The sequence below is a fragment of the Salminus brasiliensis genome, chromosome 19 (genome assembly GCF_030463535.1).
Source record: "Salminus brasiliensis chromosome 19, fSalBra1.hap2, whole genome shotgun sequence".
Classification (NCBI taxonomy): Eukaryota; Metazoa; Chordata; class Actinopteri; order Characiformes; family Bryconidae; genus Salminus; species Salminus brasiliensis.
In genome coordinates, this window is record NC_132896.1 from 16,098,082 (window position 1) to 16,122,795 (window position 24,714).

General features: G+C 39.2%; 1 long non-coding RNA gene across 2 annotated transcripts in view; it reads left to right on the plus strand.

The window, feature by feature from the left end:
* LOC140540677 (uncharacterized) overlaps nucleotides 1-24,714 on the plus strand; it is a 70,584-nt gene that overhangs the window by 31,046 nt on the left and 14,824 nt on the right. The window contains exon 4 of one of the 2 annotated variants that reach the window (XR_011977888.1): nucleotides 22,481-22,528. The exons of the other annotated variant lie outside the window; for it this stretch is intronic. This is a non-coding gene — a long non-coding RNA (uncharacterized lncRNA). The remainder of the gene's footprint in view (nucleotides 1-22,480; nucleotides 22,529-24,714) is intronic. 2 annotated transcript variants of the gene reach the window in all.

Sequence of the window (24,714 nt, forward strand, 5' to 3'; positions counted from 1 at the left end):
TGTACATGCATTATGATTCCCTATGTATGCCTGGGTGAAAGTGTTAGATGTATATGTGTATATGTACATTATGCATGCGAGCTCTTCCCTCGGCAAACAGCTTTATTTTCTCCTCTCAGCGTGTGTTCCGCACTCTCTCCGAGATCAGACTTTTGCCATGTGGCAGACACCAGTTACTCCTCGGCTCCTCTTGGCCGGCACATTGGCTGCAGATCGCAGCAGTGGACTGGCCTGTGGTCAATGGGCTTCTATGAGAGAGCCAGGCCAGGCTGGGCAGACGGGCAGAAAGACAGGCGGGGAGAGAAAGAGAGAGAAACAGAAAGAGAGAGGGACAGGGAGAGGATGAGAGCACCGTGGCCGGATTACTTTGGACAAGCTGCTGGCAGGGTGGCTGATCTTTGGCCTCCTCCACGCCCAGGCTTTTGTCCTCCCCAGCTAATTGACCGATCCGACTGACCCCATAGTAACGTGCCACTGTTAGGAAGGTCAAGGCCCCGGTGACATGTGACATGGGCCCTATGACCTGAGGTTGGCAGATGTGACGGGTGGTGGGGAAGAGTGCGCCAGCACAATGACTCCATGATTACTCGATTATACCGGTAGCTGGATTTCAATAAATTATTGATCTGAATATTCCTTCTGAATATTTGTTCACAGTAACACACACATACACAGTAATCTCTCCGATACTGTGTACCAAGACTAAATAGGAGGGGTCGACTATACTACACTACACTACTTTAAGTTATTTATATATACTTTGCTTAAAAGTAAAAGTAATATACTTTGATAAATATTTAATATTTAGATTGCACAAAGTGCATTTCAGTGACATCTGCAAAAGAGAATCTGCAGACAGGGCTTCTTTGTTTATATATCTTATCTTATTCATAATGTAAACAACATCTGTATGGCCTTCTAGTGAAGTAAGTAATATTACATTGCATGAGAAAGTGAACCTAGGCTACTTTGACAGTATTAGTCAGGTTATTGTTTTAATCATTTATGTTGTTGAGTTATTAAATGGCTATTTCTTTATGCACTCACTATAAAGGAATGGCCTAATTTATTATTAATGAGTTTTTTTAACACGTTTTTGGACCTTTGTTTTGTTTTGAGGTTCTTTGAACGACCCACCAACACACCTTGGGTACGTCCCTGTTTGAGCAGAGCAAAGTAAAGCAGCTTTTTTGATTTACCTGATTTACTTTACTTTACTTTATTACTCGAGGAGAGCAGTAAAATTTAAAAAGACGACACACTCACATATGAAATCACACTGTGTTGTTTATTTGTTTACTAGCTTAAATTATTATTTTTTTACTAACCAGATAAATTGCTTTACCTTTGTGCATTTGCACAGTACTCTATGTAGTATACTGTAGACTTATATCAGTAATTTTTTTAAAAATGGTAAATTCTTGCTACATTTTTGGCCATTTTAGAGTTTTGCGGTAAGAATCGTTATCCTTTTTTGGGATTCAGTATTTTTTATTAATGTTATTGATTGATATATTTTTTTTAATTAAATATGCTATATACTTTTTAGAAAGTGTCCTAAAATACATAACAAAGTACATTGCAAAATTAATCTGATCAATTTAACTGGATATAGGACAGCAAGTGTTATACTAATGCATGTGGTCTCAGCGTTAAAATATTGTTATGCCATGTATCATGGAACTGCTACCACTGACTGTGATACTCGCTTATTTATACGTGCAGCAGACCCTGTCTCATGGCATCTGAGAAGTCCCAGGCTGAAGTCAATACGAACCAGGGGTGGTCATAATATTCTGACATGACTGCGGTAGTAGCTAAAGGGTGGTCGCATCTCGGAAACTAATAACTTTCACTGAACTGCTGTAGAGAAGGTGTACAGATTGTGGACTTCTCACACATCCAGTGCTTCCCAATGGCATATCAGTTGTGCCCAAGGGGCCAGTAATGCCAGAGGGGAACACACACAGACAATGTGGGACAGAGCACTGTGGACCAGTTAACATCTATAATGAACATATTTCGTCACTTAATACAGCCCATGCCACGATGTCTCACTAGGGTGGTTATTCCCACGGCCATAATATTCTGATGTGACTGTATATATAGTTTTTGTCATTCAAAAACATCTCTACACCAGATTCAGCACCACCCCAAGATTTTTATTTATGCTTATGCTTCAAATTACACTCATTCTCATTAGGCGACAGGTGTGTTTGTGCACTGGATAGCTCTAATCAGCGGTGTGGTTGATAGTTGCAAATGGTTGATAACTGAATGGTGTGAATAAGGTTCTGTGCGGGAGAGATTTTCTGGAATGGCACATTGAAGGAACAGACTGATTATGATGTTCCCTTTGTTTTTTCATGTGCGTCTCTCGTGCAAAACGTGTCAGCTTTCTTTTTAATGATTGCCAGCCCAAAATATCTCTCTTTATTCAAGCAAGACATTCATGCCATGTTGCCTAGTGACATGATGACACCCGATCAGGAAGTCAAGTGTCAGCTCGCTGTAAAATTCACAGCTAATGTTTCAGTTGACTGCCACTGCATCAGCGGCCGATATGTTTGACTGGGATGTATTTCTATATTTATTAAACATATTTTCATTAAATCTCATTTTCAACCGGGGTCAAGTAGGAGATCCATTAAAGCCTGATCTGCACAAGCATATTTACAGAGGATTTTACATAAGCATGCATACAGTAGCTTGTCTAGCAGAACCATAAATCCCTCCTATACTGTGCACAACTGTGTATTCATGGATTGGATAAGGGTACACATGGTTGCCTAATGTTAGTCTAACATGGCTGTTCCATTCTCTACCTGACCTAGAATGTCATACAGTTCAGTCTTTGACAAGGCGTTTTCCTCTTTCTGGTGAATCAAGCACGTCGTCCTGTTGAACTGTTCCCAGCATTTGGCATATTGACTTCAGGCTCTGCTGTAGCCAACGTGCTCGAGAAATCCAGGGCTGTTTGTACTTCTGCCATAATAGATATGTTGTAGGATGCGTTCTGCATGTTTACTGGAGCATGTTGAAGTTTCATGTGTTTGTGTATGCATTACCTTCATTTATGAGAATTATCTGAAAGCATGTTATTGAGAAAAATGACTCTATGATGGACATATTAGCGTCTTTCCTCCCCGAACGCCCTTTTTGCTTGGTTATTTGGAGAGTGAACACACTGAAGACTCTTGTTAAAGAAGCCTATGTTTATAAATGTGCTCTACAATTTCATCTATGCTCTTAAACATGAATGTGCTTTTTTCCACTTTTTTCTTTCCAACATGGATATTGTTATTGAACTATTGGGTATCAACTGATACCAGTACTGATTGATAGGGCTGGGTGATATGACCTCAAATCAGTATCACAGTTAACCAGTTAACCTTTTACCTTGATTACGATTAATGAACGATTAATATAAGCTGCTCGAGTGGCTCAGTGTTTGAGTTGTCCTCCATGTACTCCAGGGCAGAGTCACGTGACCACACATGCAGTAGTATGTTTTTAAGGAGACAGTACATGAACACACACACACAGTGGGGAAAGTACTAACAGTATTGAAAATGTATTTACATAAATTAAAAAAATCGGAATAATTGACATTGGCAAGATTATGTCGATTAAAGGTTCTGACTGTTGGTTTTAATTAATTTTGGAATAATTTTCGACTAATTGATCAGGTATTTCATTGTAAAAAAATGACTAAGCTGTTTTTAATTAAAGCTCTTCACTTAAGAATAGAATCAAAAAGTCGGACACCAGAAAAGTGCATTTGCTGAGGAAAATGCGGAATGGTTAAGCAGCTTAAGTGGTTCATGCAGTTGCTAGGTTGTTGCTACGTGGTCACTAGGGTCACTAAGGTCTGTTCTTGGTAAGTAGTTGCTACAGTGTCCCATGTGGTTGCTAGGTTGGTGCTGTGCAGTTGTTACAATAACAACTGTACAGCATACCTAGCTGTATGCAATTGTAATGCCATTTTTAAGTGGTTGCTAAGGTGTCCCAGGTGGTTGCCAGTTTGCTGCAAGAATGGATTTTAAGGTTGTTGCTATGGTGTTGGTAGGTGACTGCTCTGGAGCTACTATCTGGTTGCTATGTGGTTGCTATGGTCTGCCAGGTGACTGCTAGGGTGTTGGCAAGTAATGCCGTTTTACAGATATGCCTTCTCTTTTTTGTGTTAGAGCAAATGAACAGAATGGATCAGACTCACGGATCAGATCAGATGGAACAGACTCGATCACATGCAGCGCTGGAGTGACATAATTGCATTGACGGAAGTGTAGCTCTCCTGTGTGGACAGGGAGTAATTTAACCATTCAACTAAACGGCCAATTACAACACGCATACACACACGTAGCTCAAAAAAACACTCTACGCTACCAACCTGTAAAAATGGGATGGATATTCTCACTCCCAGAGATACGTGTGGTGTGTTACATGTGTGCAGCAGTAATGGCTACTGTCAGAACAAGCCTGGATCACCATCAGGAGCTCTTGAGGAAATCAATTTTGTAGACTGCATAAAAACATGTAGCTTCGGCCTTGTTAGTGTTTAGAAGGTGAGCTTGCAGTCATGAGATTCTATAAGTAGCTGAAAATTTGGACATTGCATGAAAACCTTTTTTATATATATAAATATATGGAAACATATGATCATATTTGATCTTTGTTTGAAGTAAATAAATAAAACTGATGAAATATCATTTGTAAAATGATTATCATTAATATGAATGTATTTTTGTCCTGGGAAGAAATAGGTAGGACACCCCCACATTTATTAGTACTTCAAATACCTAAACTTAATTGCAGAGGATTTTGGAGGAGCCTGTTTTTTATTTAAACCTCAGACATTTAGTCTTGTTTGCTCTTGATTGAAAAAGTGAGTGGTATCCCCTTCGAGCTGGGCAGTATGACAGTCTTTTATCATATTGTGACACACAGTATGCTTTTCTAAGCATATCGAGGACATTGTCAGTTCCTAATAAACACTGATCAGCTGCAGGTTTCATTACTAACAATGTGATTAGATTCATTTAATAAGATGAACAGCAGCAGATGTTGAATAAAAATCACTGTACTCAGCACAGGAGAGTATCTGAATAAGCCGTTTTGCTGTTGCTACTGATGTCTGTAATCACATGTATCCTGATAAATATTGTGTATCGTGAAAAATGTCTTTCAAATATTGTGATGCAGTATTTTCACTATATCGCCCAGCCGTAGTATCACTATAGTGACATTCAGTAAGCTCTCTGAGGCCTGGAAAGAAGGTTGCAGATGCAGATGAGTCTGGGAAAGGGATTTAAAAAGATTTGAGAACAGTTAGAAATGAAACAGTTAGCTGTTCACTACATCATTTTTATTAATATAAAACATTGGCAACATGGTCAGGTCTCCAACAATCCTAAAATGTCATCATGGGACCTACAGGCATCTCCTGCCATAGTTAATGTCACAGTACATGCAGCTGCCATCAGAAAAAGACTGCTGGGGTTTTATTTTCATGGAAGGTGTCTGTTTAAATATGTTCATGAAAAACTGGTTTAATGGAGTGTCCTGAATTTTTTCGCACACCTGTATTAGGAATTTACTGTTTTTATTTTGTGATGGTTGGCACTTTGGGGCTGTCTTGCTATTTCCCTTATGGAGAGGCTAGTTAGGCTACTTGCTGCACATCCAGTTAAAGTATCGCTTCTCGCTTTTCTAAACTGCTCCACATCTTTCAACTCAAGAATGGACATCATTTAGGAGCCTTTATTTTTTTTAAAGTGTCCAAATAAAGTCTGTTAGTTCAGACGGCTGACCCTTGTTGCTCTTCAAGGCGGCGTCCAAGAAGCGCCAGGAACTAGTTTGGGAGTATCTGTGAAAAGGCTCCTTCTTAATCCGTTTTATTTGCTCTGCTACCTCCAAACCATTTGTCCACACACACCCCGCTGGCCTGTTCCTCCTGCTCCTTCTAGGGATTTAGTGTGGAGGTGCAAGAGCCCACAGACAGTTAAAAAAAAAAAAAAAGCCATCTGGCTGGAGGGAGGGCGGGATTGAAGAGGATTGGGGGGTGGGTCGGAGGGGTTGGTGAGTGCGGAGGGAGTCGTGCTGGGCAATCAAAATGACAGACAGCAGTGAAAAGTGTTTTGTGGGCTCCCACATATATGTGAAGTAGCCCAACTCGTGAGCTTTCACAGCTCCCTCCGGTCAGCAGGTAAACACAGACTCAGCCGCACTGTGCTTTCCTTGGGCCGGCTCGTTCACTGTTCTGTGTTTGCTGTAGGTGTGCATCTCAACCTGCTTATTTTTTTGTGTTGTGCTGTGATTTGGAGGTTAAAGAAACATCTCACAGAAGCGACAGTTGTCATGCCCCTTTATGTGGTGCTAATCGCAGACGGTCATTTTCAGCATCCAAAGCTAGTAAACAAAATCACTCTCCATCGAAAACATCGCAACCCTCTGTCTTACCAAATATTATAATCCCTCGTTCGTATGCGTCCATTTTACCCACCCCATCCCCCAGCAGCGCCCCCTTTTTCCCCCTCTTCAAAAAAAAAAAAAATGTGTGGAGGCTTCATTTTTCACCCTCCCCGAGCAGCTCTGTTGTCAGCGAGGAGCCCTTAGGAAGTCTTTATTTCTGCCAGGCAGGGCCTCTCGCGTTCCTCCAGCCTTCTCCGGCCGTTCTCATGGCTGTCCCCCCACCTGCTGGGACCCTGATCCCAGGCCGAGCTGCGCTTCAGCGGGGGACAATTACTACCCCACTCTGCCTTTGATCATCTGACCACATGGAAGCACAACAGCTGACCACATGTTTCACTAGACAAGAAGACCAAGGCAAAGGGAAGAAGAAAAAGAGGAGAAAGAGAAGAAGAAGGGCGCAAAAGAAAAATAGCCCTCGCCTCCTATTCTCTCTCTCACACACACACACACACACACACACACACACACACACACACACACACTCTCTCTCTCTCTCTCTCTCTCTCTCTCTCTCTCTCTCTCTCTCTCTCTGTCGGCCTAGTGAAAGGGCCTGTTCCAGGAGTCTTATTTGTATTTGCCTCGTATAATGCTGGCGATTGTCGGTGCATCGTAAACAGTTGTGCGTTTTTTCTTTAATAGCTACGATTATGTGCTCGGGACTGAGAAAAAGGGCTTGTTATGGGCATGGGCTGACCTCAAATAAAGTTCCATTTTGAATTGGCTTGCTTGGTTTAGGGAGAGCGGCTTGGAGAGTGAGAGAAAGTAATTTGAGGCCGGGCTAATAAAAGTGAGCGCTAATTCTACTGTCATTGTCGGCCAAATTGTCCCATGGCCAGCTGGGCCTCTGTGCAAGGAGCTGCTCTGGTCAGCACTCTGAGTCAAAGTCAGAACTACGGCTGAGCTCTTGGTCAGGCTCAGGCCCTGAACCCTCAATCACAGTGAGAATATGCTAAGACCTTTGGCACATTATGTTCCCCGTATATTTGAACCACTGTGATGTGTGTAGTAGCCGAAACGAGACTGTTTGTGAGAGGTTGTTGATGCACGGACCTAGAGTACTGTGCAGAGATCTGCAGAGGCACTGTAGCACACTATTTAAAAGCAGTTTCCCCTGCAATGCATGTGTTTCTGGTTGTTAAAAGTCCAGATCACAGTAAAAAGTAACACGAATGTCTCCTTTTGACTCCAATAAGGAGAGCTGTGGAAAGATTTTAATGAAAACATATGCTGTTTTTTACATTAATGCTATTTGTATTTATTCTAATATTGGTGTTTTATCACGCTCATAAACACTTACTGCCCAGACAAGGATATCTTTAGTGCTTAAAGCTTTTGCACAGGACTGTAGGTAATGAAATGTGACAAAATGTGATCACTGTTTATCTATTATTATTCATTTTTGTGTACTGTCAGTACAGCGTTGTTACAGGGGATGAATGATGAATATGTCTAAAAAGTAGAAGAAAACAACCAGAATGTGCATTTTCACAATACCAGACAAGTGCATTCCACAGTAATATAGTACTACTGTGATACAGAAATTAGTTGCATTACATTATCAATAAAGACGGATGTGCGATAATAATCATTTCAGTATCTGTAGACAGCTGTTTATTTCGTATTTATTTCGGAGGACTGTGTAGACTTTATTATTTATTTACAGAAATAACTGAATGTATGTCCATTTGTATGTCCAATGACTGTAGGAACTGTCCTTGGTTGACATGTGCATAGGTTTAAGTAGGCGGGTCTGCATAGATAAATAAACATGTTGAAACGAACAAGCGGACAGAAACCACATAAAGGGAGGAGAAAGAAGAGAACTACAATAAAAGAAAAAACAACTTTTTATATATATGAATTTATATATTGAGTGTGTGTTTGTGGTAGTGTGATGCAGAGTGAAGGGTTTCTAGTATGTGGTTTGGCTCTGGGGGGGTTAGAACTTGTTTTTTTGAGACTCTGGTACTTATTGTTGGAGTAACTGTATGTGGGGGCTCCAACAAAGGGTTTGATGAAGACTTTTGGTGAAGACCGAAATTTGGTGGTGAGTATTGTGACCTGCCTAAGAGCTCTTATAGCTTCTTTTTTTCATGCTTCTGAATTTACAACTCTCTGCTAGCATGTGTTTGATTTCTCTGTCATGCCAATCCATGTCGATTGAGTTCCAATATCTATAAATCTATAATTGTTTACAGCTTGGTCGCAGGTTTTTCCACAAAGACATGTTAAATATTGTATCACCCCACAATTTCCATATCCCTGCATCCCTATCAGTAGTAATGCCAACACCTTAGACAGTTCCTTGTAGACATTTAGTGCTCTGAGCAGGGGTTTTCCTCTTTAATAGGCCAGCCTTGTTAATTTCATTTCTTAGAAGCAACAACAACAATGTTAATGAAGCAATTAAAGCTTCGAACTTGACTTTTTAACAAGTTCCTGTGGTTAGATTTTTGCATGATTGCAATGTCTACGATTTTGCTTGCTCTCAGCTTGTTTAACAGGGAGCACGCAGTGTTTTACACAGTTTACACAGTTTAATGACACAGAGTCATTGTTGTGATATGCACAGTATCGCAGTATTTGTGTGTGTGTGTGTGTGTGTGTTTGCAAGGGTAGAAAATACAGTGCAGTACAATTTTCTGAGTTTGTTGCTAGTGCTTCTACACTCTCAGTAAAAAGGTACCAAACTGTTACTTGAGTGGTGGTCTCAGAGGGACGTCTACACTACTTGTAGTTAGGAACCATGATTGAACTCCATTGCAGTTGTTTTTGTTGTTTTTAAGTCGCAGCCTCTCCATTCACTGCCTTTTTATGTTACTTTTCTAATAAAAATAAACAATAACCACAAACAACACGGACACTTCTTCTGGGAAAGTGAATATAGTGCACCTTAAAGGTATACAATACCTTATAGACCATGTTGTACCTTTGAGGATACATTTACATTACAGTAAGGTTGTAAAACACGTTCCTGTACAGTACCTTTTTTCTGAAAGCGAAGAACAAAGACCCAATATACATTCTTATAAATAAAGGTGCTACAAAGGGTTCTTCAAATAATGCCAGAGAAGAACCATCATTGGTTTCATAAAGAACCATTTTGTAAAAGAGAGGTATGTATGAGGAAACCTTTAGGCCTTTAAGGCGTTCTGAAGTCAGTGTAAAGGTTCTTCATACCCACAGCTTCTTCACAAAAATGATTTGTTGTGGAACCAAACATGGTTCTCCTATAGCTGATAGACATCAGTGCCAAGCAGTGTCTAAAAACTGCACAACTGCAAAGTCAGTCAAAGCAGCTCATTGGATGCCAACCTTTTATCTCATTTAATTAATGCATTTATTGTCCAATATTAATTTTTTTCTCGCTTTTCATAACCATTTAAAATATCTTCCTAAAATATCTTTGTAAATTGGAATATGTATTTAAACAGAATATCGGAACACACATCGCCTACTTACACATCTTACCGTCGCCCATGTGCGTGTGCGTTGATGCACTGTGTGTACTTTGGCTTTTCCGTTTTCCTTGCACGAGTCCAGCAAGGCGGACCTCAGAGGTGGTGTGCTCTGCTGGCCGGGGTGAGCCGAGAGGCCTGGGGGAGCTGTTTGTTTTGGCCTGTTTGCTGGGGATGGCCTCCTTGAGTGTTCCTATTGTGCAGAAGATCACTTTACCACATTAAGGGCGCATGAAAAGAAGCTCTTCACCAGCACTTGGGCCCAGGCTGGAATAACAGGCAGTGTTTTGACTGGCTGCCACCATCCATTCTGACCGCTCTGCCGCCCTGCAGACGGCCTCTACCTCAAAGGAGCCCCGAGAGGGCACGCGCAGACGGGACAAGCGCCGATCCCTAGCAGGAAGAGGGACACAGTGATAGAAGGCTGTCACTGAGAGGTTCATTTCTAGATTCTGTGTGTGTAAATGTCTGTGTGTGTGTGTGTGTGTGTGTGTGTGTGTAAAGGAAAAACATGATGCAGTTACCACAAGACAAGTATTTACACAATTTACCCCTCTCTTGAAAATAATTAATTCAGGGGAATTTTTTATTTCATGTTAATTTATTTTCCAAGAACACACCTTCAGCACAAATTAGATTTCAGTGTGATATCATGGTTCTACCTCCGTTAAATGTGTTTTCTCAGTTTGCAGTTGCGTTCGGTGTGATTAAAGCTATTTTGTTTAATTGATGAGTCGAGACTAGCTAACGTGGAGCAGGTGTATTTTCAATGAAATGTGATTATTCAAATCTGCCCCCCCAGTTCTCATTTAAAACACTGTTAAATAGTCTTATTTCAAACAAGAGACAACAGCCTCAATGCAAAACCCAACAGATTACATTAAATGTGAACGATATTGTTTCATAAACAGCATATAATGAGTTTTACATTATATGCCGCTGCATATTTTGATTGTCCTATTACAATGATAATACAATACTGTTCTAATTAAAACCAGCCAGGCTGCCATAAATGTTCGCACAGACCAACTTTTCTTACCCTCTTTCTTTCCTCACACAAGTCCCGTTATTTCTGTTACTGGCCCTTTGTGCATTTTACCCCAGTTCATAATCATTTTATCCGGCCGTTAAAAATAATTAACAAGTCATGCTCTTTTGTCATCCGCCAGTATGAGTCTTCTGTCTAGCAATGAAAGGCTTTTCCATAAGCATGCTCACATAACAGTGTCAAAATCTATTTTAAAGTGCAGTAATTCAGTGGTTTACAAGACTCCATAAAACCCCAACATGCCCCAGTAATGAGAAGCATGAGTGGGAAACCTGGAGAGCTCCTCCCGGCCCCTGCGTGAGGAAGGCGACCAAATGCAGGACACTCTGCGCGGAACAAAGGCGACCGGTGGAGGCCGGGCCTTTTCATTGGCCCATGCGTAATGCAGAGAAGAACACGGACAGGGTGAATGAAGGAGGCTTGCAGCATGAGCCTTTCCTCGGCTGGCGTACATTTGCTGGAGATGAATGAAGGGGAGGCTTCTTCCTCCTTTTTTCACGCAGTGATAACCACACGAGTTGATGCCAGAGGTCAGACAGAGCCCATAACTCTTGCCTTTCACGTTCAGAACACTGGAACGTGCAATCATAAAGTGAGCAAGCGGACTTTCATCGTTTCCCACCAACCTTTTCCTTCAAGCCTCGAGGCTCGCTCGCTGTGCAGTGCTGTGTCTGATCACTTCGGTTTATGAGACGCAGAGGAACTCGGAGGGAAAGCAACAGTTAAAATGTGGCGGTGGGCCTTGCAGTAGTAGCGCTGCCTCCTCGCCAAGTTCACACTTGCTGGAGAACTTGTAACTCCACATGCGGTCGGGGCAGGGATTAAATATAACCCTGTCATTCTGCGTAAGGCTCAGGCTGTGCACACCAAATCAGCGGAAAAGCGAGCCAAGGTGCGAATGGTTTGGCCAATATTTTATGAATCTGTTTATGTTTCGAGACGAGTCCATGCAGTTTAAACATGACCAGCTTTATGAATGTAGATGCTCAGCATGATTGTGCTCTCAGGAGGAACTGCAGTGCTAAATGCAGCGATTGGGAAGTGGTTGTGCCTTGATTGCTGTGTTTTTGCCCTTTTTTCTAGGGATTCTCTGTATCCTAGCATAAAAAAAGGTAAATCTATTGATTTCCATATTGTTGCTGTCACACCAAAAACCTCATTTTTTTCACTTTTTGACATAGTTTTCATTTGGCATTTGTTCTTTACATCATGTCTCAATTCCGTGATGAATGAGCCAATAGAAATGCTTCAAAATGACTTCCATTAAAGAATTTTATTTTTATTTTCCGTCCCCTGTAAAGTTGGAGATACCTGTTTATATATGAGTTTTACTTAGACTTACCCTTCAGCTTACATTTTCCCCTGATAGCAATATAATTATCATAGAAGAAGTATAATGCTTGCTTGACAGCAAGCACCGCGGTTAACATGCAGGGATGATCTTCCTGAAGTTGATGAATTGACACACTTCTTCTAGACAGGATCGTCTATTTACTCTCGGCTGGAGCACCAGGTTTTACCAAACTGAAAAATCTGTGTTCTAAATTTCAAGAGTTTGTATGGGTGTCGTTAATTGGTTAGTTTGTTCATTGGGTTATTTTTATGAATCCTAAAGTATTTTTGTTGTATCTTTTTTTACTAACTTAAAATTACAGTGGTTGTACAAAGTAAATAAATAAATTAAATAACAGCAATAGAAGGAAAACCTGTATGTAATATGATCATTGTCACAATATTTGCGATACGTTGATCACAATTCTCGATTATATCAATTAGTGGACCAAGACTAATGTACAATGATTTTGTAACTCAGAGTTTTATTACTGTGTTAACAGAAAATTGCTTAAATAGGATTGATATTTGAAGAACCAAGTGTTGGTTGGTGTAGTGTAGTGAGTAACAACACTGCCTTTTCCATGGCAGACCAGGGCTTGATTCCTTAGCTGGGTAATCAGACTACACCAAGACTTACCTTTATCTGTAACAGCATTCAAATGTAAGTTGCTCTGGATAACAGCATCAGGCAGATATCTTTTATATTCTATAATTTATTATTACTGAGCTTTAAAATGGTGCTATAAACAGAGCTATAAGCATACAGAAAAAAATTCTGATGCACCCATGTGCCTAATTTTGGTTGATGTTATTAAAGGCTGCAATATATTCTCTTGGGGCACTTCAATGTGTTGGGTGGAAGCCACTATTGAAACGATTTACTGAATTTGCTGAATATTGTAGCCTATACAAAAACCAGTACAACAGTGATTGGTAAAGAACTTTAGAGGGAAGGTATTGGTGGGAATGCTCCGATACTGTAATTGTGGTTTGACACCCAATATATTTTTCCATTTATTAAATGAGCTTAATCAAATCATGATATTTACACTGTATTTATTGGAATCATGAGGCTTGCATTTGAATCCTGGATGATTCAGTCCCAATTTCTACGTTTCACAAGTGTATTGTATCATTGTCTGTCAGTGTCAGCAGATATGAACATGAAAAATATCTGACATCTGCATCGGCCCACCATTTCCATATTGACACGTCCCTTTGTTTTTTGTTCACAGACCTTTTCCATCTATTCTAATAAGTGTGCAGTGAGCAGTAGGGGCCGGCGTTTGATTTATTCTATGTATAAATGCCAGGATTTTAACTCTCTCAGCCAAGTACAACCAAAGGTCTGTAATCCATCATATATCACTTGTTGAAATCGCTTTCAAATCGCTATTTCAGGGAACATCTGAAGTTATTACTAGAGGTCGTAAATGTTTTTTCTGTAAGAAAATCTTTGCCGACAGCAGTACGATTTTGGCAGAGGCTTCCTTAACTGCTAACTGCCAATCCGTGAGGCCAGAATCAGTATAACAGCTAGAAACAGCTAGTATAAAGTCCAAAAGCAGTTCTAAAATTACTTGCTGATGGAATTATCCCTGTTTTTAAATACTTGTATATTTATAAAATTGTGCTATATACTTGTACAACACAGTGGAACATTATTATGCCTTATTTAACCCAAGGTGTTACTAAATATAGTGGCAATAGTGCTCCTGTAGTAGATCACATTTCATTCAGTGTATATCTGACCAAAGAGAAGTGGCAGAACGGTGTACCATTTTTTTTTTTAGCTCTACTGGAACATTTGTATGTCCAGTTAATGGCTGCCACAGGCTATGAATAATTTACTTACTGTACATGGGGAAGCAGTGATGACACAGCTGTCACCTGCCTCCTTCTCCAAGTCCCGGCGGGCCTGAATAAGGTGCATGTCATATTATATTAACAGAAATGAATTGAGCCTTCTAATTCCTCTTATTAGGCTTAATCAAATCACATTATTGGCAGTGCTTTCCACATCGGAATCATGAGGCTTGCGTCAAGTCATTTCTTGGGTATTTCTGTACTGTAAAAGTATCATGATCTTTGCAAATTACTGAGCTTTTTTAAAATGGTGCTATAAACAGGGCTGTAAGCATACAGAAAAAAGATACGATGCACCCATGTGCCTAATTTTGGGTGCTGTTATTAAAAGCTGCAGTCATTTTTCAGGGGGTCTTTAAAGTTGGGTGAAAGTCACTTTCGGAATGATTTACTGAATTTGCCGAATTTCGTAGTCTTCGTAGAACTTTAATGGTAGGTTCAGATATTGGGTAATTGTGGTTCGACATCCAATATTTTTTTTTCATTCATAAAATGAGCTTAATCAAATCATATTTGTTTATATATATATATATATATATATATATATATATATATATATATATATATATATATATATATATATATATGTTTATCATGAGGCTTGCGTTTAGGTTATGTCTTGATGGCTATTTTCTGAGACAAGAAGTGTAAGAATACAAAATTATTCACATTCTATATCAAAAATGGATTCAATATTTCTATATTTAATGTATTTAAGTGTCAAAATGATTACACATCGCATATGAATATGGCTCCGAGAAGTACAAATTCTAAAACTGAAGACTGAAAAAGTGTTAGGAGCTTGTGCAAATCACATAGCTTGTAAATGGTTCATTAAATTGTTATAAACAATACTAAAAAATGCACACACATGCCAGATTTTGGTTGGTAATGGTTAAATGATTAACAGCTGGGTAAACTCCTTTTTTGCACCTTGTAGTGTGTTGTCCGCAGAGGTTTTAATGGCCGTATCTGCTTATTTCATCTTTTTTTATTATTATTCTTTGTACTGTATATGGGTGCCAAACCCCTGGGTGCTCCTGGTGTGGTAAGGGCAGGAGCGAAGGCTCTGCCTAATCACAGTAATTTTCCATCCACTGTTACAGTCAGGGGGATACAACAACTTGCCATGACATTAAAATAAATAAATAATTGATTAAATAAGCGAGTCCACAACAGTTTCCTTTTGTTCTGTCAATCCACCGGCACTCACAAATCATCATGTGAGTGGCCAGATGGAAAGAAAGAAAAAAAGCCCCCCCTCCCAAAAAAAAAAAATTAAAAGCATAAATGGAGGGATGCTTTTTACTCATCAGCCTTTGATTACTTTTAATTGGGCCGCAATTTTCTGCCACAAGAGCAGGAGTGGATGCAGTATGGGAGATGACAGGTCTAATGGCTGTCTGCAAGAAAAAAAAAGTGCCAAGGAGAGATGGAGAGTTATACACGGCCATCAGCAAGACTGAGACGGGCATAATAGCGTACGTCCTGAGGGGGTGGGCCTAAATGTTTTGGCCTCTCTGGGCTTATCCATGCTGTCTACATAAATCATTAACTTGTTAGTCTAGAATGTACAGCTCTGTGCATATGGACGCTGGATACACCCAAAGTTTGGTGCTTCTCTTTTTTTCCTCTCCTTTTCGGAAGCGACACCTTTCAGTCAGCCAGGAGTGCAGGAGGAATAAATGAGGGGCTTTACACAGACTTTTGGATTTAGATATTCATTCGTAGGGGTGAAACGACAGTTTGATTTCCAGAGGGACTCTAGCTGTTGCTTAGTGCAACTGAAACGCAGTACAGTGAAAAGTGAAGTCACACTGGTTGCAGCTGCTGCAAATGTATGTTATTAAAGGCCGCAGTCATTTTCCTGGGGCTCACGAATGCTGGGCGGGAGTCACTTTTGGAACCATTTACTAGTCATGTGCAGAATTTTGCAGTCTGTGCAAAAACCAGTACAACAGTCAGAGACTGGTAAAGAACTTTAAAAGGAGATTGTTGGTGGGGAAACATTGATATCCAACATAATAATCTACCAATGCTGATACATACACCTCTATGAAATTTAGTAGGGGCCAAATCTGCCTGGATCACTTTAAAAATATATAATCTAAGCATGTTTCTGAGGTGTTTTGCAGACACTGATATGAGTCCAGTATCGTCATGAATCCCTAAAATATTGATTGACTTGCAAGAGACATTAGTAGGGGTAGTACTGGTGGAAGAATTGTGGACTGATGCTGATATCAAGAATATTTTTTCATGCACATGTCTCCCAATGCTGATACAGAAACATTTATAAAATAAAGATCATGTAAATCTAAATATTCCTGGAATTACATTATGAAGAAATTGAACGTGTTTTGGAGTAGTAGTCCAGCATCATAGAATCATCAAAAATCAGTTTTAATATAGTAGTGCTTCCCAATTGATTGCATTGTTAAAATGTGCATAATGTTAGTAAACTTATTTACTGACTACTTCAGTCCACTGGTCATCAATGTGAAACCACAAACTATGGTAAATAATCTTAAGATGAGGTTATTGGTAGGGGTGCACCGACAAGGAAATTCTGGACTAAAGCTGCCGGTAGTGATTTATAAACATTTATAAAATGTAGAAATTTGAAGTAGAATTGAAGTAGAATTACTCAGAAATATAACTAATAATTAACTACTTAACACAGAAAGGCTTATTACACACTAAGGTGTATTACTCAGTACAGGGACGTCTGTACAAACTGGTGGGGATATTCTCTGGTAACTAAGGTTTGTAATGGCCCTTTTGGTGTTTTAGGTGTTTTACTGTTCCTTTTTTGTAAAGAATTACAAATATAGTAGCTTAAAATGCAGATATGTTAGCACGGGACTCCATAATACAGTATATTGCTACTGTCATGCACAAACCTTTTATCTCCAAAATGTCAGTTTTACAGGAGAAGGAAAAAAGAACGTCCAATGCAAACATCTAGGAGCGTTTCTATTAGTCTAAGCTTTGTGAAATTAAATTGTAACAGGTTTGAATTATGTCAAAAAGTGAGAAAAGGAAATAGAAGTGATATAAGATTTTCGTAGGACAACAATATGCAAAACAATCAAAACTAAACAGTTGTACAATGCAGATACTTAAATGATCCTGATATTTGATACTGTCATAAATGCTGATTGATCATATAAGAAATGTGCATTGCTTCAGTTAATGTCAGATGGCTAATCATATGTCTGTGCAAAACCATTAACCAATAAAGAACTTTAGTGACCTTGTCATTCAATTTTCTGTTAAAGTTTCTTAAATCTATTGTATGTTATTATTGCACATCATACAGAATCAGATACAGAGCCGTCCTTCTCCAGCCCAGGGTGTCTGGGTTTGAATGATTGAACACAAAAAAGAAAGAAGTTGCATATTTAATTCTTGGTGAAAAGTAAAAGTGTTGTGTATGACCTTCTGGGACATTATTGCCTAATATATAGCACATAAAAGGACCCCCCCCCCAAAAAAAAAAAAAAAACCTTTTCCAAAAGGAAGTAATGAGGCTCTTCCCTGGTGAGACTTTGGACTGTGTGTGAGTAAAGGGGGGGGGGGGGGGGGGTGTTGTGGTTTTTTTTTTTTTAATCAGTGGTCTGCTGGAAGCACAGTGGTGGATGGGGCTAGCACACACCCCTTTCCTTCAGCCGGATCTCACAATGAACACACTGATTTTTCTGATAGGGTCCCTCTCTTGGGGGGAGCCAGCTGGAATTAGAAGTGGATTAATAATTTTAAACAAGGTTAAACCTTCTTAATCTACACGTGCTGTCTGTCTGTCTGCATGCCCTGTGTGCTTAGACAGTACCCCGTCTGCTGGGAGCACTGCCACCGCCATGGAACAAAACAACACAGAAAAAGTCAAATATGCAGTGTCTTATTTGCTGTGCCGAACACTTAGTATGATATTGAGAAGGAAGGTCACTGACCTGGTCCTTGCATGCATTTTGACACCAGTTTCTGCAAGCGAGATCATCATTGATGTCGGTGTCTGCAAACTCAGAGAATGTCAGAGACTTTAATAATTGGTTCCTCAGTGTTCTGACACTGGGAGGCAGCAATTTGGGAACCGTAGGCCAATGCAGATTCAGGTATTTTTAAAGTGCATAACTGCTAACACTGATAAATAAACTGTGTAAACATAAAACTGTAAAAACAAATGAGACTAAAATCATCTTTAGTAATGATACAAAGGACTGTCGCATTTTGCCACCACCATTTTTTGCCTTTTTTTACAACTTGGTGGCTGTCCTTATAACCTTATGGCAGACTTTTATGATGAATGGACCAATACTAATGGTCCAGAATGCCATTTTGGAGATACAAGATGTTTGCGTGACAGCAGTGATATGTTTGTAGAAGGTTACAAATGCAGTAAAATAAACGAAAGCTCCTTCCAGAGTTTAACAAGTAAGTAAATTATCGACTTCCGGTCTCGTCAAAGGAAAAGTTCATTCTTTCACAGCAGATCTCGTGACTTAAGCAACCTGCAGCCACTATTGATCCGTTCCACCATCACCTTGGGGGTGCTGCTGCTGGGGGGAGAGGCCTGCAGGGGGATGGGACGGGCTGTGTGGAAAAGCGGGGATACTCACAGTTATTAATTCAAATTGTTCCTTCCTCTGCTGACACGACAGGGTGCTTGCTTGTACGTGGCGGGGGGACTTCCAAAGACCCAAATTACAAGCCTTGTGTATCTCCCCTTCCCAGCCATAGCCATTTGATTTCCGCCTTCCTTCTTTAACCGTGGGCCCTTTTCCTTTTAATAAGCATCCGTCCATTACGCGGGACCTCGCTGAAAGAAAAGAGGCCAAACGGAGGCAATGAATGGGAATTTGAAACAAGAATGCTAAAACGAAACAATGAATTAGAAAGAATAGTGAGCCCAGAATAAATCTATATATTTTTTCTTTTAATTTAGCCATTATAAAAATGTTCTGTGAATGTAGCAGGAACATTAGCCCCCTTCTGAGCTATTATGCTGCCTGTCTGGTGTTGCAATTTCACACTTCACTGAGTCCGACAACCAGTCTACTTGAGTCTGCCTGCCCCAGATTTCACCTTATTTAGGTAATGTAACAAAATCACTTAGGAGACAGGCTAAATTAAACAGAATACTCCACACACACACACACACACACACACACACAAACACACACCTACCTCATTTGGGAGCATTTGGGAGGAATCAGCGCATTTGTTTTAGTAGGTAGGAGGACTTCAGATACACATCAGTGTACAGTGTAATAGTCATTATTGGAGCAGATGTTATTTCTTTGACATTGTAATTCATGAGAAGTCACCCATTCACAATCAAGGCTTGCTTTGCTAATGTGTAAGTGATGCCAGGCAATGCTTTTATATGCAGTCTGTTGTTTTGGTAATACTGTTTGATCTAGTCATAAAGTTGCAGTGCTTTTTTGGTCACTGACCAAAAGAAAGAGTCTTCTGAGCATCATCTGGGCCCTGACATATAATATCACTTCTGCATGTGAAGTTCTTTTAACCCATTCCTAATGCTTGAACGAGTGAATACCAAATGACGAGCTGTGAGGCAGGCCGATGAGCTGGTATATTATTAATGCCTGGCGAGAATAACAACAAATACAATGCTTTCATACAGTACACATTTGCAGTTCGGATGCAGGGTCATTTCGCTTTGTCGATTTGAGAGCCATCTTCTAGACTGGAGTGTGTTTTCCCATCTGAAGGCTGACTATAAACTGACTATAATGCATGGAAAAGCTAGCATGTTAGCATGTTCATAAAATAAAAAGCATGCAGCAAATGAAAAAAAATCTATATAAATATTTAAAACATATAATAAATAATCATATCTGTCTAAATATTTGTATTTGTATTTAAATGTTATTTATGTTTATTAGTAGTAGTATTTATGTCATTGTTATTATTTATTCAATATTATTATTATTAAGTTTGTTGTTTAGATCGTTTAGATCTAAATATATATATATATATATATATATATATATATATATATATAGATAGATAGATAGATAGATAGATATCAAAGGAAAATCTATATACATTTGTACACCTGCAGTTGTCTTACAGAATATATTAGTATATTTTTCAAAATTAAGCATCATATTTGCTTGATAAATTCAAATCAATAGTTGTTATTTATGTAAGATGTCTTCTCACATTGATCTCAGGACGGTTGTGAAGCAAACACGAGCGCAGCAAGATATAGACTCTGGAAATACCTCATCTTTTCTGTCCAGGAGAAGACAAAGTGAATAATCCTTTATTTTTTTCTGGAATGCCCATCCAAAGGAAGAGATGAAACAGAGGAAAAGCAATTACTGTGGAGATTGGCCCTCAGGCATTGAAAGGCTATCAGCATGTGGGTTGGGACTGACTCAGGAACACCTATGGACCTTGTATTATCCTGGCATGAGGTCGCTTTGGCAATAGTCTGACAATTTCCACTAGAAATCTGGCCTGCCCTCCCCCCACGATGGTCAGTCTGCCTGTGCCTGCTTCCATGCCATCTCCTACCCTGCTAAGAGCCACCTATGTTTGACGTGACAGTGTGCTGACCTTTTGTTAATTTAACAAAGGAGCAGATAGTGAATAATTACTGTACTTACTTGAAGCTCATGGACCAATAAAGAAGTGGTCAGTTCAAGCATCACATAGTGAAGCACAGAGATTTCATTTCTTTTTCTTAAACATGAAAAGGAATCTTTTGGAGCAATAGAAGAACCACTTTTGGTTCCCCGAAGAATCTTTTGAAGCAAAGTTCCTTTAAGGAACAACTTTCGTGTGTGATGTGCGAGTGTGAAAGACTTTTTTTTACACATGTCTTACATGTACTGTACTATATAATTGAATTACACATGTTGTTTCACTATTAATACTCAATACTTGTAATATTAATAATAGTAAAAAAGTGAAAAATCAAATCAACACCCTGCTTGCGTCTTTGTGCCATGAATGCTTTTTAAATAAGTGTTTTGGGCCAAAGTTCTATACACCACGTCACCTCTACATCAGTTAGACATAGACTTAGGCATAGACTTTCAGCTTTAATTCAGGGGGTGTAACAAACACTACACTGCCCACATGTTTTTACATAAACCTACATTTTCAGAGGCTCAAAACTATTATAATGAACTAACGTATAAATTGATTTGAGGTACATTTGAAGTCACTGTTTATCTGTACTGTAATGTTTCCATCCCATCCATACAAACTTTGTCTAGATTAGAATTCTGTGATCATTTCTTTAAGTGGTCTCTTCAGGCCTGTTTTAGGTGTGTTTTGCTTTTCAGCCTAATGGTGGCCTCTTTCACTTTCACATCAACACCTCTTTGTACTGCATATTGAGAGGTCCAGTGAGTAGCTACCCAAGGCAAATTCAGAACTAGACTTTTAGAGTCAAACCCATTTTCATCTTCTTAGTTGTTAACAAATTTATAAAGAATCATATCTGAGTGATTTTTAAGCTGTAAATCCAGGCAGTAATAAAATAAATACAACAAATTGGGGCGAAACATAGAAACAAATGGGTTTGCTTCTAAGTAGCTCAAAAAAAAAAACAAAAAAAAAACAGAAAACCCTTCTTACTTTCTACTTTTTTTTTTACCATAATATATAAATATATACATATATAGTTATATTATACGCTGTTTTAACAAGCCAATACACACTGCCTAGATAGATATTTTCCCTTTTATCTTTTTTTATGTGAAAAGGAAAGAGCTGAAAAGATTGGAAAAGTTGATTTGCAGAAGGATTTGCTTGTAGTGGTGTGAATGTTGTGGCAGCTGCTTCTAGGACAGAGTGAAAACTCTCACTTGGTTAACTGCATCCATTTGTAGCGTAGTTGGATTCTCTACTAGGTATGGCAACCTCTACAACATTAAACCAACAGCACCTGCTTTTTCTGTCCCTGACCCTCCACCCCTGCTGCTTATGTACAGGTGTTGTATTGATGGCTCAGTTTGGACTAGGTCTTCACTCCCTGGAGTGATATCAGTGACCCTGTCTGATGACATGTCACTGTCCCATAATGGACTCCTTATTGACCTGCTCTACCAACCACTGACCCTTTGGCCTGGATTATCCCTTCATGTCCAGCTCAGGACTTTCCCTCTCTGACATTATCTTGTGGTGTTGTGACCCTTTGAGGTTGCGCTACTTCAAAACCACTTTGTGGGCCTTGAAGGGGGGGGAGGTGGGGCTTGACACGGAGTCTTGTTTTTGTTCTTGTGCAGTGTTTGTCTAAGCGAGGGACTTTCTTTTCTTTCAGAGTCTTAGTGAGATGCTGTAAACGAAGTGTGTTTCTTCTAAGAATCTTGTAAGTACTTAATCTCATACCAGTCATTATAGTAGGCCTGCAGCAAAGAGCCAAGTAGAATCATTATGCAGATTTCTTCAGTGTTTTTTGCCTCCAAATTTATGTAAATTAAATGAAGTATGAAGATTTTGTGATATAAATGGCCTTGTGGTCACTGTTTCTGATTTTCTCTCTTTCACTTGGCTGGGAGGAAATCAATTGCAGACTGGTAAATGACTGTGGCGTCAGTGAAAATTATGCATACATGTTTTTTTGTTTTTTTATACCCCTGATAATATCTGATCAGTGTCATAGAAATCCTAATTATAACACCCTTAACTTGATTTGATGGAATATGAGCTGCCTGAGCCCAAACGATTCTGTTCTGAGAAGGAAAATATTTCATGTGGTCGAGATTATTTTTGTTATCTGGATCATAGTGTGTATAATAAAGGGTTCCACCTCAGTTCATACAGTGTATGAGGCACTTTGGTAATGAGAAGGGATATTCTTACCGAAGCCAGACATGACTACAGCCCTTTGGATTTCTAAACAGAAAGCAGTTAACTGTGTGATAATAAACATGACATGAATTGGAAACATAAATGAAAATCACATTGCTTAAACATCTCCCTATACTGAGGGGAAAGGTTTGTCCGTTTACCCAGAGATATAGGGTTAGGTTAGGTTAGATAGTACTTTGCATAGACCTATAACACAGTACGGTTATAAATATTTGGACAGTGACCATTTATGTACACCACCCCAGTAGATGTAAAATTAAGCAATTAAGATTGATGCATTAAGATGTAATTTGAAGTCATTGAGGACATTCAGCTTCACTTCAAAAGGTTTAACCAAACTTTTGCCTTGAGTGTTTTGGAATTACCGATGATTTTACATATTCTGTACATTTTCACAAAATGAACTGACAAACTAACATAATTATAAATAAAAGAGTATTTAATACTTTGATGCAACTTCCTGAATTCTGAAACCCATGGACATCACCATATGCAGAGTTTTGTGAGGGCTTACTGCAGCTGTCTTCAGTTGCTGCTTGTTTGTGGGTTTTTTCTGCCTTCAGTTTTGTCCTCAGTAAGGAAAAAGAATGCTCAACTGTGTTGAGGTCAGGAGCCTGACTTTGCCATTTTATTTTTTTGGCTTAAGAAGCTATTGGATTGCTTATGTTTTGTGCCATTATCATTCTGTAATGTCAGTCGGCATTTATTTGGAGAATTCGACTGAATCTAAGGGAAAGTATAGTTCATGTCATTATTAAACACAGAAACCCAGACATACATTACAGTGCTTCCATCATGTTTGACAGGTGAGGTGGTATTCGCCTGATCATGAACCTTTCCTTTCTTTTTTCTCCGTACTCAGTTTAACCTTGTGTCCAAAGAATCTTGTTCCAGCTTTTTGTTTCTGTTCTGTATGTGGTTTACATCTTGAAGGAAACCATCTGTATTTACTTTCATGAAGGCCATGTTTGTAGACTTTTAAAGTGACACACCTATTATAGAGACACACCTATTATATTATCTAGAGTATTCTTGACTAGACATAAATCTAGTAGACTTGAGTCTTCTGTGGTCTTCCAGGACATGTGTGTTGCAAAACTCACCTGCACATTCCTTCTTTTTATAAACGTTCCAAATTCTTCATTTGGCCACTACTACAGTTTATGCTTTTTCTCCAAAAGGTTTGTTTTGCTGAGCCTAATTCTGACCTCTTTGCACCGCATAATGGCAGTTCTCGGGAACAGCTACCAAATGCAAATTAAACATTAAGAATGAACTCCAAATATTTCTACAAAGGTTCTCTTGCAAAATAGAGGAACTGCTTATCAATAATTGTTCAGTTACTTCGGGGTTCGTAAAAGTGTATGTATTCTATCATATGTATGTATTCTTATTACAGTAAATTTGAACGATACACTTCAATCACATTTTGATTGCTTCATGTACAAAGGCAAAATGACAAACATTGTGTCACAGTGTCCAGATAATTAGGTGCCTTACTTTATGCAGCAAAGTTTATAGCAGATCATATTAGATTATTACTATTTTTTTTTTTTTGGTCCCAATAAATGTAGTTTGATGACCAGTGATTCTGATGAAGTTGTGATTTAAAAGAGTCAGTTATTTCAGTAACTCAGCTTACTTACACATATCAGTCTCCACACACACACAAAGTAACTTACC